The sequence below is a fragment of the Temnothorax longispinosus genome, chromosome 11 (assembly GCF_030848805.1).
Source record: "Temnothorax longispinosus isolate EJ_2023e chromosome 11, Tlon_JGU_v1, whole genome shotgun sequence".
NCBI lineage: Eukaryota > Metazoa > Arthropoda > Insecta > Hymenoptera > Formicidae > Temnothorax > Temnothorax longispinosus.
In genome coordinates, this window is record NC_092368.1 from 12,953,279 (window position 1) to 12,969,425 (window position 16,147).

At 37.4% G+C, this 16,147-nt stretch overlaps 1 protein-coding gene and 1 long non-coding RNA gene across 2 annotated transcripts in view; one reads left to right on the top strand and one right to left on the bottom strand.

Annotated features, from left to right (window-relative positions):
• The window catches only part of LOC139822208 (uncharacterized), an 80,637-nt gene extending 76,543 nt beyond the window's left edge, over positions 1-4,094 (bottom strand). Inside the window, exon 1 of the long non-coding RNA XR_011734478.1 lies at positions 4,051-4,094. This is a non-coding gene — a long non-coding RNA (uncharacterized lncRNA). The remainder of the gene's footprint in view (positions 1-4,050) is intronic.
• The window catches only part of LOC139822207 (uncharacterized), a 59,081-nt gene that overhangs the window by 13,926 nt on the left and 29,008 nt on the right, over positions 1-16,147 (top strand). The window lies entirely within an intron of this gene.

Sequence of the window (16,147 nt, forward strand, 5' to 3'; positions counted from 1 at the left end):
ATTGGTTCATGTGAAATGTGTTAAATTCTACACAAAATTTTTTACTATGTAGATTTATCAACGTCTGTCAGACGTCGTGACATAAAAGTCATTACTGCAATTACTAATAGTGATAATAAAATCTTATATCTGAATGATACGTTTAATATTATTTCCTAGTCAATATTTTAATTTTGATAATTTTTTTAGAATAAAACCATATAGATAAAGACTATCAAATATAAGTTCGTGAACACAAAATTAAACGAAATTTATGATACCTGCTAAGACTGAAGATAATATAATATGAATTGTAAAATTAATGATAATTTATAAATATTATACAAAACATTATTATATAATAAATAACGTAAAATTTACATATATAACCGTTTCTTTTCCGATGACATTGTCAATTATCGAATACTTTGCACGTTTCATTGAGCAGAATGAGAAAGCAAAGCAAATTATTAATAGTCCTTTTTGCTGGCGATGCCCGGAGGAAGACAGTGGAAGGACACAGTGAGGTCATCGCCGTAAAATACGTCGTACGACGAGGAGAGCCCGTTGAATTTCTCTCCTTGACGATCCTAGTCCTCGATGATTGACCGCACAGAGCAAAAAAATTAATGTTCATATAGGATTGCGGCGGATTAAATCAATCGATCAAGCCCCCGTACGTGACACAAAATATTTCTGAACGTTAACTGATTTCGAGCTTGATTTGAATGTTATCGATCACATCGCCGACCTCTCGATAGCGACGTAACGTCACGAGCAGCGAGAGATCGAGCCATTGATTTTCGGAGATAGATAGTTCAGTCGTCTCTCATGCTCCGGGCCGTTATTGGAGATATCAATTTCTTTTGCGTATCAAAAGGAGATGCGATTCTACACGAAAAAAAATAAAAACAAATTAAATTATATAGAGGATTCTCTATATTGTCATATTTTTGTACGGGAAGTATTTTTGGCTGTTCGAAAGAATCGAGGGGACGAGTACGATTTCCGAGGCGCCCAGATTTGACTGTGGTTTCTGGTAGTATTTTTTACGCTGAACAAAAAATTATATAGGTCTTATAGGGCTAACTGCTCTAGTTTTCAAGATATGCAATATTAGTTTAAAAAAAAATAATTATTCAGTTTACACCCCTATAATGTAGATATCACTTAAATTTTAATGAATATAAGTATGTATTAAATCTTCGCCTTACTAAACAGATGAGTCTACAATATACTAAAAATATTAATACTGAAAAGATTAGCGAGGCCCCGTACGCAAGGTAGGACGTTCCATTCGAAATGATATTCTTTCGGCGTATAGATTAGTGACGCGCTTTAAAAGTATTTAAGTGTTTAAAGCGCGTCAACTAACCTACGTAGGGCACACATGTGTGTGCCCTGCTTTAACGAAAATCACAACTTCTATAAAGCAAGGCATACACACGTGTGTGTGCCCTGCTTTAACGAAAATTACAACTTCTATAAAGCAGGACATACACACGTGTGTGTGTGTACCCTGCTTTAACGAAAATCATTAAACAGTTAAATACTTTTAAAGCGCGTTACTAATCTACATAGGTTAGTTGACGCGCTTTAAACACTTAAACACTCAAAGAGTTTATGTGTTAGAAAGTATAAATATAAAATACGATAATATATTATATTTAATAATTAAAAAAAGTAAAGATTTATATATTATATTTATTTTGAGCTTTAATACTGCATATCTCGAAAACTAGAACAGTTAGCCCTATAAGACCTATATAATTTTTTGTTGAGCGTAAGAAATACTACCAGAAACCACAGTCAAATCTGGGCGTCTCGGAAATCGTACTCGTCCCAAATCGAGTTTGAAATTGAGAAATTAGTGATGCTTTTTTTTCGGTTGCAGCTTGTATAGTTTTTAATAACAGCGAGTAACTGAAAGATACTTTCGATTATCGATCTCTTAAGAGAACTTGGGATTTTCGGTAAGCGGTCTCGTAAATATGCTCTCGGAATCACGCTTGGCCTCTAAATTATAGAACGAAGTTGTCACTGAATGACTTTCATCAGTTTCTAGACGCTCTTAAAATACACCATGGGCAGCAATGAGTCACCGCTTTCTATCGGAATGTTAATGGCGAATGCACATGTGTGTTCTGGATGGATGGGAGGAAAAAAAATCGATTTCTCACTCTCGTTTCTTTTCGTTACTGCTTGCTTGTTTATTGATATTGCGATACGAGCGCGAGAGGAACGTCCCCGCGAGGGCCGCGAGACAGATTAAGCACGAGATTAATGAAAGAAGCGGGGGGGGGAGAAAGAGAAAGAGAAAGAGAGAGAGAGAGAGAGAGAGAGAGAGAGAGAGAGAGAGAAAGAGAAAAAGAGAAGTCGACTTCGCAAAAACCTTAAACCTTGTAATTACGCTTATTTACCTCGTTGCGAAACGCACGGTCGAATTTTAAATCGCAAGCACGTACACGCGCGTAAACAAATTCCTCTCGCGATGACGAAGTCGTTCGCTTAATCGAGGCAAAATCTGCTCTATCCATTTGCTGATGAATTATCGATTTATCATGATAAATAATACTTGATAAATATAGCTTCCTCTTCAGAATTAATTTCAATTCCATTCTATAAATTGTATGTTCTATTTGTTCAAGTTGTGTGTACATTGTATTAGATAATTTAACTTGTTACATTATTATCAAATTAAATAATGTATTTTAAACTTGTTTTAAACTAAACTTCAGATTCTGCGTTCTAATTCAGGAATTTCCGAGTTTTTCTCAATTTTATTAAATGGTGTAAAAAAATTTAATCTCTTAAAATTTCCTAAGTCCGGATTTTTCTTCAATTTCAATTTCCATTAAATTGTAGGTTAAGCGGCAATCAAACGCATACTATTTCCAGATATATTAAACATATATTCTACACAACTCTCTGAATTATGCACCGCGTTGCTGTAATCTACACGTTGCACTTAGCCGCGGGTTTCGCGAGGTCTAATATTTCCCCGCGCGCGCGCGCACTCAGCCTGCACGAGTGCAGGACAGGTTCCGACGACGACGGCAGGATACTCTGACATTTGCCAGGTTGATAGTCGAGTGGTTCACCTATAGCAAAGTGCACCTATCCGTTGCGTTATACATGGTGTCCCAGAATCACCGGATGTTCTTTCAATCATAGTTTCTAGGGTAAATTCGACCATCGTTTAACGTACTTGCCTAATTTTTGACTCTGTAACTTTATCTTTGTAACTGTTAAATGAGACTCTATTACAACGGACTCTATTAAATCCATTTGAAATTGACCGAGAGGAGAATAATCTCGAAATAAATTTCAAATTAATTGTACAAATATAACGTAGAAAGGTGGAATTTTAATGCTGATTATTTATCGCAGAAAAAGAAATAATAAAAAAAAAAATAATCGTGTCATGTTATGAAGATGGTTATTCATGAATTTCTATAAAGAACGATTAAGCAATTCATAAATCCGCGGTTGGCACGATGTTTACGTCGAAGAAAGATCGATCCTAAATCGATCCAAAAGTCTGTAATGTGAAAGATCTTCGGTGACTCCTGATACCTACATCTTACTTATTACTCGGTTGAGAGATCAACGAGAGTCTATGTATTTCGCCAGAATTTCGAGTCGGAGGAAGCGGGCTGAAGAAGCAGGCTAAGGCCTCGGGATGACAGTGGTACGATAATTACCAGCTGGAAAACGCGAGATGATGCATAACGCGGAGAGTCGCATGCAGTTAGCCGAGGCGATTGCAGAAGCGAGCTTAGAGCCCGGCGTCGTAGCCGAGGGCAGGTTTGCAACCGCTGCCAGAGAGAAATTTCTACAGAGTTGCTGCGCCGTAGCGGTCGTTTCGACATAGGTGCAGGATCGAGGGGATCTACTTGCACGCCAACAGGTGCGAATAACGTCGGCACATCTCGATACACGTATTACGAATTTTTTCCTTAGATTTTCGAATAATTTATAAAAAGAAATATACGTATGTAACAAAAAAAAATAATGACCTTTGTTCGCTACGAATAAGAACGTAAGAGAGAAGATATGATGCAGACTCACCGCGAAATTCCGATGTCGACGAATGCACTACGGCAAAGGTTCCCTGGAAGAGAAAAAGATGATGAGTAAAAAGTATTCTATCTGATTATACATAAAACATCGCTATATCAGTGAAAAAATAAAGTATGAAATGTATGAAAAATATATGAAAAAAATTCAATAATGTTTTTCAGATTTTTCTGAATGAGAAGCCATTTTTATGATCTTGTTTCGATCAAATTCGATCGTTTTAAATTTATCTTAAATCATATATCTATATAAATATTATTTTCCGATTTTATTGTAAATGTGTTATGAGATTTCTGGAACTTTGAGTTCTCCTTTTCTTGTCTTTAATAAATTTCACAGCTTTGTGAGGAAATGACTTCATGCCGGTGAACAGATTCCACCGTGCCATGAAAAGACTCCTCGGCGTGCACGTGTAATTAAGGGTGTAATTAGAACACCGGATAAGAGCGGTTTAGACCATTACAAAGGCGGACCATTGCGGAGGTTGAGAGGAAAATGCAGCCTCGTTGAGTATACTGACCCAGTATTCTCGAAAAGCCAGACATCCAGTGTTTCGAAAAATATAAAAGTTTCAAAAATCTGAAACTAAGCAATTCGGAAAGCTCCAACAATTGGAAATTCAAAAATACAAGAAACATTTTTAAATATATAGCAAAATATATTCTGGAATCTTTAAGAAGACATATATTGTTAAAAAGTTTTGCATATTCTATGTGTTGTCTCCCGTGAATAGTTTCACGCACAATCAGTAAATATCCAGGAGAACACATTCCTAGGCAAAATAACGCAACGTTCAAGAAGCACGACACGCACAAGAAGTACGGTAGAATTAATTTTTATTTTTTTTTAAACTACCATTACTCTCGTTACTCCTATTACTCCTATTACTAAACTCTTATATGTATTTTTAAAATTCTTTTACTTAAAATTAAATTTCTTCCGATCCGAGCTAATGTTCTTCCGTTTGGCTATACGCGTTGTATAAAATTACACGTCACGTCTGTAATGCAACAAATATGTATAGAATCTTTTTGTTCCGCTGCATCTTGAGCTAATAATATCGCACCGCGCGGAATCGAAGACGTGATTATCCACGCAAAAAGACGCGGAACCGCCGCGGAAAGCCCTCGTACTTCGTCTCGGTTGTCAGAGTTAATGCAAAATCGCGAACGTGCCGCGAATACAGCACGTACACGAATACACACGCTGCTGGGTGCAACTTAATGACGATGTCGCCGCGCGTTACTACACGGTGTATTTATTAGCGCGAGGCGCGCTTAGAATTGTGCACATCTTAATTAGCATCGGCGATTAACGAGGTCGTCCGGACGATACCGTTTTGATGATGAGCGACAAAAACCGCGCGGTTTCGACGCTTTCAAGTATCCCCGATCTCGGCCGCAAAGTTTTTCAATTTATTTCACGATAGATTAACACACGTAACGGTCTGATTTTTTGAAGATATCCCAAAAATCTATATATTTATATTATCATTAAAATAATAATTAAATAATTCTATATGAATCAAATTTGGAGATTTAACAAATTTCTAAAGTTTAACACTGTCAAATTTGACGATATCTATCTAATTTTCATTAGATTAGAATTTTTTTACGTTGATAGATTTTTAGGATTTTAAATAAAAAACATGAATGTGCTTGGCTTATTTATAGCCGCATTGTATAACGCAAATTATGCCACTTAATCGCACGAGCAGTGACGGCAGGAACCGCAAGATCACGAGCCTTATACCGCGTGGCCTTTGAACTCGCATTTCGACAGCGCCGGCAGACAAAAAGCTAAGCTAATGCATAAGTAACCAATGGAGCGGAATCGAGACACAGCGAAGCCGTGCGATTAACGCGACCGTCGTGACACCGCTAGTTGCAGATGTCGATAGCTCGACTGACGATGTGGTTTCCCCTGTGCCGAATTAAACATGGTTATCATCGCTGATAAACTTGTCCGTCAGGAGCAGATTAAAAAAGAAACTCGTTTTATCGAGCGCGACTTTTTCGTGCAATTAAATGATTTTTTTTGTCGAGAAAAGAAAACTCAACTTTTCATATAAAAGTATAAAAATAAATGTACAAATAATATACTTTGTATAATATATTTTGTAAAATTGTATTTAGGGAAGATATATGCTTTTTTAATTATTTGATAAACACAACTATATACAGGGTGTTTCCTAAGTAAGTACGAAAAATTGAAGGGGACATTCCGTGGCTTATTTTATAGGAAGAAAAGGTCCTATAAACATGTGCTCTAAACTGCTTCGTTTTCAAAATACAGGAGTCAAAATTGTGAAAAAATGTGAAAATTTTGAAAATCTAGAAAACGTTTAACGATATTTTATTCAAATTTGGTATGCGTAGAAGAGACCGGGGCTATGTGTCCACACTTTATACGCTTTTTTCAAGTTTACTATAAAACTAATAAAGATATTTGGCTAAAATTTTAATGGTATAACCTTTCAACCTTGCTATTAAAAAAAAAACATAATTAGAATCGTTGATCTTTTAACATTTTAAAGAGGCGAATTTTTTAAGTAGACAAGTCAAGCGTATGCTATCTGTCCACATAATACAAAACACATTATTTATATTAATTTTTATACTTATTTATAATATTATTTATTATTGATGTATAATATTGAAAAAACTGCCTAGTCGTTGGAGTCAGAGAAGTAGTAGGCACTTTGTGTAGATTTTTTGACAAATTTCCTGCGTAGAGCTGACTTTTCTTTATATACGGTGGCGTCAAACTGATTTTGAGTCTGTTGCAAAATCAATGTGATGAGTTTTTTTTATCCCCTCAATTTTTAATCTTTTTTTTTTTATTTGGAGCCTTTACTTTATCCTCGGCAGCGTTTGAAATAAAAAATACTCAATAATTTAAGACAAACTCATATATTTAATTTGATGTGTATTTTTAAAATAAAAATTTGGTGACGATTCTTGAATCGCAGGATCAAATAGTGGCTCGTAGGTCACTTTTTTACAGTAGCGAGTGAGAGCCCAAACATTTATTCCAAAGTTTAACGCTGTTTTTACGAAAAGATTCTCTCGCTCAATTTTTATTTTTTAAATCGCTCTAAATATTGGATATGTATGTCTACCTTATCCGTCTTAAGGAAAGTCTTTCTTTTGGTAGTTACGCACCATTATCTATTTATAAAAGAACAATTCGTTATTGAAGTGTGAACACATTGCCCCATCAAAAATAGCACAGATAGCCCCGACCATGTTTTTCAGTCTTTAACATATATGTTGCCAATTTTAGATAATGCGGAATTAAGATTTGACGTTTCTCACACCTAATATATATTAATTGATAATATTATGAATTGCTTACTTTAATTTGAGTTAAACTACTGTCGCACAGCAAATTTTTCGACCGTCGAAAAATGTGAATAATTGTTTTTGCTTTATTTCTTTTAACGTATATAGCGTCTGCGAGAGGCATCGCAAGAAAACAAACAACATTTAAATATCTTACGTAGGGTATTTTTCAACTACTTGTTACAATGGTAAAGACATCTGTCTCTTAAAACTTGAGATAGCAGTACTGTGGACAGATAGCCCCCGTAGACAGATAGCCCCGGTCTCCCCTACACGTATTAAGAACCATTCTCTAATACCAATAAAACATTTTTAGATTGACCAGGGGCGTATGTCTTTGACAACTTGTATTTTGAAAACGAAGCAGTTTAGGGTATGTTTAGGACCTTTTCTTCCTAAAATAAACGGAAAACACCCTGTATTTTTTGTTGATTTTTTTATATATAGGTTTCAAAAGAAATAAAGACTTATTCATTCACAGGAAGACTGTCTTGTCACAAACTTTATTTGCCGGAATACTTCCATCTCTCCGTTAGTTTGGTTAATGGAGATTCTCCTGTAATTTGAACGTGAACGATAGAGTCCCTGGTGTTTTGACTTTCTCCGAGCGTCTGTCAAGTTTCGTTTCAGTCTCGCGGCGCGCGTCGCCCGAGGGGGGCGATTGATCGGTTGCGCAAATCGGTGTGCTTTCTGGACGTACTTCCGCTCGTCAAAGAAAACGGACTCGGGCTGGCGCGGCCTGACCCAGTTTGCGTGCGGGGCCGAACGGGCCTCACGGCGCGGCAAGGACGCCGCGAAAACGGCGATGTGTTGTTCCTCCGCAACAAACACGAGGCATGGGAGGGTGGAGCGCTTTCGAAACGAACGACGGTAATTATCGGTTATAAAGGTAATACCGGCCGGTCGGCTTGCATCGTTAAGAACGACGCCTGACGCGACGCTGCGTCTTTCGCTCGTACGAACGGGCGCGTGAAAAACGAGAGAAGAAAAGAGCACAAGTTTTGTCTTCTTTTCCTCGGTGTTTAATTAGAAGACCCGTCATTACGCGAGCAGTCATTCGGCGGCTTTGTTAAATCTAACCATCATCGTAATATTGACTTAACGGAATTGAGATGAAGCAATCGATATTATATCCTTCGCTTTTCGATCCTGTCAATCTGATAAAGTCATTTTTATTCGATAAAAAGAATAACCGTGAGAGAAATTCCTTGATCTTAAGATGGCGTTATACAATTATGTTGCGTCAATATTTATTATATTGTTATTATGATATAATTATCACTGTTGTACTAAGTTAATCGTTATCAAAGAGTAAATAAGAACACGAACAAGAATTAAATTTAAGATCTCATAATTAACTCGAGTTAATTCGATATCTTATACAGTGTTCCAGGTCAGGTCAATGAAACTTCAGGGTCTTATAGGAAATTGAATTTGGAACAAAAAAGTTCCTATAATAAACATAGGTCCGGAAACGCTTCGTTAAAAAGTTATAGCTAATAAAAATTAAAAAATCACGTTTTTTTATGATTTTTAAAAATAACTAGCTTTAATTGTTACACTAAAGTGAGCGCTACGCATGTGTAGTGTTTATACAAAGACCATCAAAAGATGATTTTTTTAAGTTTCTGCTTTTTTTCAGTGTTTTGAGTTTATATTCTTTTGAACGCCTTATCAGAATTAAATAAAATTGATGTATTTAATTTATTTAATTACTTATCAAATTTATTTTGTTACTTTTTTCAAATAAATAAAGGGTTATTTTTAAAAATCAACAAAAAACATGATTTTTCAAAGTTTATTAAGGCCGGTTTACACACGCAATGATTAGTGGCGCCAACTGACTGGCATTCATTGGCGCCAGAACCAACTGGCAAACTCACAAGTGTTTACACAGTGATTGCCGTATAATATGGAAAATATTTAATATTGATTAAACACACAGTAAATGACAACCATATAACCTCAAATTTTGAGGTTATATGCTTTGGCCAATAACCGCCAGTAAACGCCACATTACTAGCGCCAGTTTGCATCAAGTGTTTACACTTGCATTTTTACTGGCATTAGTCGACTGGCGCGGCCTAGCGCCACCAATCATTGCGTGTGTAAATCGGCCTTTAGCTATAAATTTTTCAAGAATGCGCTTCTTATATGTTTAACTTTTTTGTTCCAAATTTAATTTCCTATAAGACCCTGAAGTTTTATTGACCTAACCTGAAACACCCTGTATATGTATATAAAAAGTAAAATGTTAAATGCATTTTGAGATCTAAGACTTTAATTTGAAACCGGTGCATTAATTCAAAAATTAATGAATTATTTTTACTAAGGTAACAAATTATGATAAAGCATCTCGAGATCTATAATAATCCATTAAGTACGAAATTGCTAAATTTTGCACACCAGATGTGACAAATAACACGATTGAAGATTAAGGAAGCAATAAACAAACGTCAGCTTTAGAAATGCTAGACGTAAGGAAGAGGAAACGCCGCCGTACGCGTCTCGAGATCTAAGAATCTTAAATCGATCTCCAGTCCATTAACTCGCGAATTAATGAGTCTTGCATACACGCGGAACGACAAATTGCATAATTAGGGAGTAAAAAAAACGCGACAAATAATAATCGAATATTCCAGGAAAGTCGGAACCGCGTTCGGGCCGAGCGTTCAGAAAACGGATAGTAGTCGATCAAAAAGCGAGCGCGTTATGTGCACAGCGTGACAAGCCGAGGTCCGACGACGATTAATGACGCCGGCGTTTCTCGCGGTAGCGCATTTGGATCGCCTCTAACGATCGGTCACTGTAAATAGGTTGAAGGCGTACCCGGGGGCTACTCGACGGCGTCGACATCGAGGTCGCGTTCCAGCGCGTTAAAGTCTCCGCACGAGACGCTGGGACTGCTTTTCACAAATACGCGGACGGACAGGACACGCATTTCGTGTTCCTCGCGACGCGAAGAAATTCTCAAGGCGCGCGCGCGCAATTTCTGTCGCTCGATCTAAACGATCCAAGATCCGGATCGGTGGATCGCTTTAATTTCATTGTGTTGTAAGGCGTACGAAAGAGTAAAAAGAGATTACCGAGAGATACCAAACGTACCGTGGCGAAATAACTGTCCAGTTTCGTCAGCTGCGTCGAGAGCGATTGATCGGTAAATGGAATTTACGGTGGAAACAGTCGCGTAAAGAAAAGAGAGCAAGAGAAGAGAGAAACACAGGTCAAAAATTGCATTATCTTTCAAGCTTGAGACAATTTAGTTTAATTTACTTAAAAAATAATATCTGTCGCGTATGAAATACTGTTTAATTTGACTAAGGGAGCAAAAAATTGAAGAATTCAACTAAAGGAAACCATATTTCTTTTTCAAAGATTCGCATAGCCGCTATATATAGCAGCTCTTTTACACAGTTGACGACTTTAGGCACTCTGCTTTAAGAAACGAAAGTTTTCCTCAGCTTATTTCTCGCGGGTCAAGTCTTTCATGAAGCGGTCCCGAATATTAAACGGTAATAAAATTTAATTTCGTGATAGCTCTCCCCGAGGAAAGTGGTAGGCGGTAGCTCCTCTAGCCAGGCGGATGACTGCCAAGCCCTCTATGACGCCAAGAGAGCACGCGCCGCGGTTGTCTCGTTGTTGGGGCAACAACGCGCGCGATTCGGGCACGGCATGACTCTCTAGCTGCTTAAGAGCGCGGGCCCCCTCGCGCATACGGGGGACGGCAAGCAGGCAAGCAAGCAAGCAGGCAGCTCGGGGCGATGTAGGCGTGCGGATACTTCCATCCAACCTCTCTCGCGTCAGCCGAGTCGGTCGGCTTGATGGTGGTAACGCCAGCGAGAACCGACCAACACAGGCAACCTGGTTGCGCAACACCAGGCAGCCCCAAGACAACGACGACGGCGATGACGATGACGACGACGAGAAGCGACGCTTCGTGTCGGTGTGCTTCGTTTCTGCACCGTTCGTTCGTTCATTCGCCACGGTAAATAGGCTAAAAGCTTAACTGCCTGGTATGTACCTGACACCGCGAGGCCGCATTCAATCGCAATGTAAGAGAGTCGATATGTTCTCTTTCTCTCTCCTCGACTCCCACTCGCCGTCACTCCCTTGCCCCGCCGTCCGCTCCGCGCGTCGTCCGCTTCGAGAGCACGATCGCGCTTTAATTGAAATCTATATACTTCGCAGATTTCTCTCCTTCTATCACTCTTTCAGACTCGATGCACAAAACGTTTCGCAACAAACGTAAAAAATATTTCGTTCGGAAGTTTTGCCGGAACGGGTATTTTGAAAAAAATCATATGAACCTGGATCTCATTCTAATTGTAAGTTAAATTGGTGACTAAAAGTAACAATCGATTTTAACAACTTAAAAAAGATATAGGATTGTGATACCAAAAGATTAATAGATGACGTTTATTTCTTATACACAAGAAATTCGGTATAAACAAATATGCGAAATTACGGGATATATAAAAATATATATAACAGGATACATATATAGGGGAGACTGGGGCTGGTTGTTACACGGGTAGGTTGTTACAGTGCCAACGGTAGCTAAACCGAAAACGCTATAGATAAATGATCACGCCAGTGTCGGAAGACATACCGCGCGAGCTAGTGGCGCTGGCGTTCTTGTGAGAGGAGCCCGGACAAGCAGCCGTCAAAAACGCAGGTTTGTCTATTGGTCTAGCACTTGTTATCTAAATAAGCAGAAATGTGTATGTTGTGGTATATACTCTCTAATTTCTTCTGTTTACAATAAACCTTACTTTTATAAACTTTACAAATATTTGTGTTTTAATATTTAATCTTAAAATTAAAACAATTTACCCCGTGTGGTGTAACAACCAGCCCCTGGTGTGGGGTAAAAAGTTACATGTCTCTGTTTTCAGAATTTTTTAATTTATATAATTTCTAATGGGCGGTTAGATAAAATTATTATTAAATTTAAATCCCGATTAGTTACTGAATCTAGCAAGCCTAGATTCATTTATAAGAACAACATAATCAAAGAGTTGAGACACTTTATAGAAAAAATGTCACAACCAGCCCCGGTCTCCCCTATATACATATATATAACGGCGCGTGGTCTGCCAGGGCAAAAGAATTGTACGTAAAAAGTCACTCAAGAATTAATATATTATTCGGACAAACAAGATCCACAGTCCTGACCGATTACAGCGTTTTTTCCTTTGTTTGATTGTAAGAAGAAGAAATCGGAAAAAAAAGAAATCATTATCATCACACACAAAATAATCATATTGTATTTTTTATGTGACAATTACAATACTCAATTAAGTTATAATATTCTTGAAACACAAAAATATAAAGTTCTATTAAGAAAATTACATATCCTCGCTTATACATGAAGCAATGATTGCAGTATTGATTTGAATATATTTGTCCTGATTTAAAAACTATTTTTTTCTGTGTAGTAGTAATACGGATATATAGTATATGCTGATATAGATTAAGTATAATTAGGCCAATACAATTAACTTAAATCAGTCTCGTTTTTACGTCATAAGTTAATAATAGTTGTAGTGAAAGATAGGAGCGTCCCTCTCCTTTAATTTCGGCAAAATGTCAGAATCTAAAAAAAAAAAGAACAAAAAGTGTTGAATTAGCGTTCTCCAACGGCAGATAAAAACGATCTCAAAATTCGCTAGTTGTAACTATATAAAATTTCTAAAATAGAGTTTAGCTCCATAACATATTAGAATCTTGCGGAGGAATGAACTTAATTATACCGCGTAAGGAAAGATCAAAGGCGGCGTTGCGTTTGCGTTGCATTGCGTCGCGTCGCGACGACGGAGAAGGAAGAGGAGGAAATGCAAGACACGCTCGCAAAAGAGAAAGAGGAAGAGAGTGAGGGATGCCGTGCCATTATAACGGCCGTGGAATTCCGTGTTCCTGTCTCCCGTGGATGTCTCGTGATGCTCGTCGTGTACCGAAAAAATCGAGATGGAGGGCCGGGTAGGATTGGAAATGAAATTCGGCACTTCGGATGCCGGATGCTATCTATACACGGATGCGGAAACTGGGTCGGCTAACGGTGAAATTCGTGCCCCGGCACGAAAATCCACTTTATATCGCGGCCCTAGGTGTCGGAACTTCCGATTAATCGCAAGAAGATCGCTAGACGCAAGGTCGATAAGAACATGTCGGACGCCTTATCAAGTATCTTTGCCTTTCAGAATGCGCCTGAGAAACGAGAATCTGATTTCAAGCGGGTACAGGTGTATATCTCGAAATGCGAAGCATATCTAATTATTTCATTACTTTGTTAAATTTCTTATATTCATAACGTTAAAATTAGCAATACATATTAAAACAAGAGTTTTTCCTATATAAAAAGAAATAATGATCGCTAATTGAACGACCACTGATTTCATTATTATTAAATGTAAGATAAAATCATTGCTGAGTAATTATTATTGACTAACGCGCGTAATTGCTAATTATTCACGAATAAAAGAATAAGTTTCTTACACGCGACGTGAAATAAACGTCGAGTATCGCGCGCCGCGCTCGTCGCACGCGGTTTTCTGCGAACTTTAAAATCGCGCACGCACCTGAATCCAGTTACGGTCTCGCACGACTGAGCAAACTGGAAATTTCTACGGAACCTGGCGTTGCTTTGCACGCTGATATTTTCCCTCGCATCGGCACGTTTTTATATGAACGACCGGCGTTAAGCAAGAAACCGCGAAGCGACGATAAAAATCTCAAACGGAGTTAACGCGTGATCTGCGCGCGATGTTGATGGCGAATGGATTCGCTTCTGTTCGCCACTTGTAAAGAGACGAGCGAGAAATTCGCAGCGAGAATAATTCATGCCGCTTTAAAAAAAAAGCTGAGAAAATGAAATATTAATTTAGTTTAAAAACATATATATTAATTAAAAGACGAATTAATGTAGAATGATATATTAGAATTAATTCTAAAAATCTTAGAGATTGGCAGTTAATCTAATAATCTATTGAAATTACGAGTACTAGAATTAATATATGTCCATTTGATATATGTAGATTAATTAACAATTCAGAGGAATAATTAATTAAAATTTAATATTCTCCATATTAAATTAAATGAAAGTTGAAAAAAGTGTTCCGGATTCAAAGGATTAAAGTTGCCTGCATTAAGATTAATATTTTCAAATAACTTCCGCTGCACGCCGAACCGTGGAAGCTGGGACGTCACTTTTTGTTTCAGTTGGTTATCTCGTCAGAATTTCTTTTTTTTTTTTTTAAATCATTATACGTCAGTTCCTGAGAATGAGACCCAATTAGAAGCAGCGGCGAAAAAAAAAAAATCGACAGCCCGGATATGTTTTACTTTGTATATCGCGAGCAATTTTGCCCGCATAAATTATATTATCGTAAACGCCACTTAGCGCGAGGCATTTAAGCGCTTCCTGCCGCGCAAGATGCCTCTCCGTATAAAAATATAAAAATAATTCTTGATGAGTAACGTCTCTGGGTGTCTTACAGTTCGTTCCGTTTTATCACAGATCCGCAGGAGGTATTCCGAAAATCGTCTACCTCGATCTGGTGAATTTAGAGGGATTTCAATTTCTTATACTGTATGCTTTATAAAAAAAATGCGTCTTTTAAATATTTATTGCTAATTTAAGTTCTAATTTTAGTACTTGGATATTGACACGTAAGTAAATGGTGCGTAGCAAAAGATAATAACAATCCCCTCATTAGATATTATGGCGTTATGCAGGAGAGGATGGTTTCGAAATATCTCGCGTATATACGTCAAGCGAGTTACAGTTACCAGGCTGTGTAAAATTTTAATCGAAAACCGAGATTACGGACTCTTCTCAGCGTAGGCCGGCTCGTTGGCCTAGAAATATCTCGGCTCAATCCTCGCGCGAAGGATAGCGCGTTGTATATGCGCGAGCGTGTTGGAGGAGCGTGTAAATCGTAGCTCGTGCGAGACGCGACGTACTTAATACTTTAATTAGATGTTCGAGCGGGTTTACTTGCCGGACGAGTTACGATTTCCCAGTACCGAATGCCGCGCGGCCGTATCCTCGCGATCCTGCCAAGGGAAATCGACGATTAGCAACGTTGTTCGAACTGGCGCAGGATGTAACTATTTTCCTAGGAATTTAATGTACGCCAGGAGAAATAAATGGATTGCTTGTATTTAGAATGTAATGCAATACAATTAAGATGAAATGAATTATCTTACTAATTATTCCCTAAAATTTCGCTTTATTTTTATTCTTTTATGTTTTTATTTTATTAAATCCGGAATGTCAAAATTTCTGTTCTACATCTTTTTTTCTTCAGTCATTTCATTTTTTTTAATTCTTTTATATTACTTTATTTACGTCATTTGTATAAATAAATTATGTAGGAACATAACAACCAAAAAGAGAAGAATATTATTTTTTCCAATTATTTCATAAAATATTAATTTTTTTAACGTTTTTTTTTTTTTTTTTTTTTTTTTTACTATTTTGTTGGTAATGTATTTTTCTAATTTCCTTCCTAATATTTTCTTTATCATCTTTTTTTATTTTTTTTTCTAAATTTTATTTACTGAATGCTATGTTTATATTAAGAATTCTCAGGATATCCAAGGATATATAGACAAGCGAATATATAGACAAACAGAAAGAGATGCGTTACGGCTCCTCACCTTGAGTGATTTACATTGCTGCCGGATATAGGTATTCCGTTGCAATTACGCGATCACCGTTAATGACACATATTATAAATAAT